The following is a 1,230-nucleotide window of genomic DNA, read 5'->3' on the forward strand; positions in this document are numbered from 1 at the left end:
GGAATGCCAGCAATAGTGATGGCCCGCTCAGTTGAGTTGGGAAGCATATCTCCAGCCACCTGAACCTGAGCCCCTGTACTCTCTCGAATTTCTTTGATTTTGCAACCACCTTTCCCAATGAGAGAGTCACACTGCTTGCAGGGACCACCAGCCTCAGGGTGACTGAGGGCCTACTCGCAGCTGTGCTATTTGTCATAGAACTACTGATGTCCTCTTCCAGTTTGTCAATGATCATAGCAAAGGCTTTAAAGATGGCATTAGTGAGTCCAGCCAAAGTGATAATTCTCTCAGAACAATTTCCTTCTGAGATGTTGATACGGGCACCACTCTCTTCCCGCATATTCTTTAACCGATTCTCCTTTCTTTCCGATGTTACTGCCAACTTCCTTTCCATGTATAAGTAGCCGGATGGTGAGTGACATTTAATCCACCTTCAATCACACCGGTGTCCATGTGGAGCAGTGTTCTGGGGAGCTGGACTTTGAGTGGTCAAGTCTTTGGTCACTGCTGGGGGTGAAAGCCAAAAACTGCAGGCGCTAGGCGCCTCGACTGAGGGCGAAAAGGGGAGCGGGCAGGAAGGAGAAGGGCAGGAGGCCCTGGGCGGAACAATAGGGGCGGGCGGGAAGGCAAGAGGTGCCCTGTGGGCAGGTGGAGGAGGAAGGGGGTAGTGGAGGAGGAGGAGGAGGAAGGGGGAAAGAGACCCCGGGGCCGGTGGAAGGCGGCGGAGGGCGGGCAGGCGGGAGAGGGCGCAGGCAGGTCTGGGCTCAGACCAATATCTCAAGTCTGAAATCAATCGCACATGCAACCAAAATTCATTGATAATTATTGATGATTGGAATACAAAATTTGGAACAAGCTATCTTGTGTTCATTTGTAAGTTCAGGTTGAAGCTGAAGAAAATTAAAACAAGTCCACTAGAGACAAAAGATGACCTTTAGTCTATCCCATTTGACCTTCAGGAAGATCTCAAGAACAAAGTTGATATATTGAAAACTAATGACAGAAGAAGGGGTAAGTTGTGGAAAGACACAAAGCACACCGTGAGTGAAAAAGGTCAGCAAAAAGACCAGAAATAAAGGAAAGACCACAGTGGTCTTTCAGAAGAGCTTCTGAAACTCGCTCTTAATCATAAACAGCTAAAGCAAATGGAAGAAATGAGGAAGTCAAAGAACTGAATGGAAAATTTCAAAGGGCAGCTGGAAAAGAAAAGTAAAGTATTAGAATGAAATG

The 1,230-nt window shown here is 47.6% G+C and overlaps 1 pseudogene; it reads right to left on the bottom strand.

Moving 5' to 3' along the window:
* LOC101648098 overlaps window positions 1-537 on the bottom strand; it is a 1,589-nt pseudogene extending 1,052 nt beyond the window's left edge.
* Window positions 538-1,230: the final 693 nt, after the last annotated feature.

The sequence above is a fragment of the Echinops telfairi genome, unplaced genomic scaffold (assembly GCF_000313985.2).
Source record: "Echinops telfairi isolate 266 unplaced genomic scaffold, ASM31398v2 ScPeMD7_7469;HRSCAF=8507_1, whole genome shotgun sequence".
NCBI classification, from domain to species: Eukaryota; Metazoa; Chordata; class Mammalia; order Afrosoricida; family Tenrecidae; genus Echinops; species Echinops telfairi.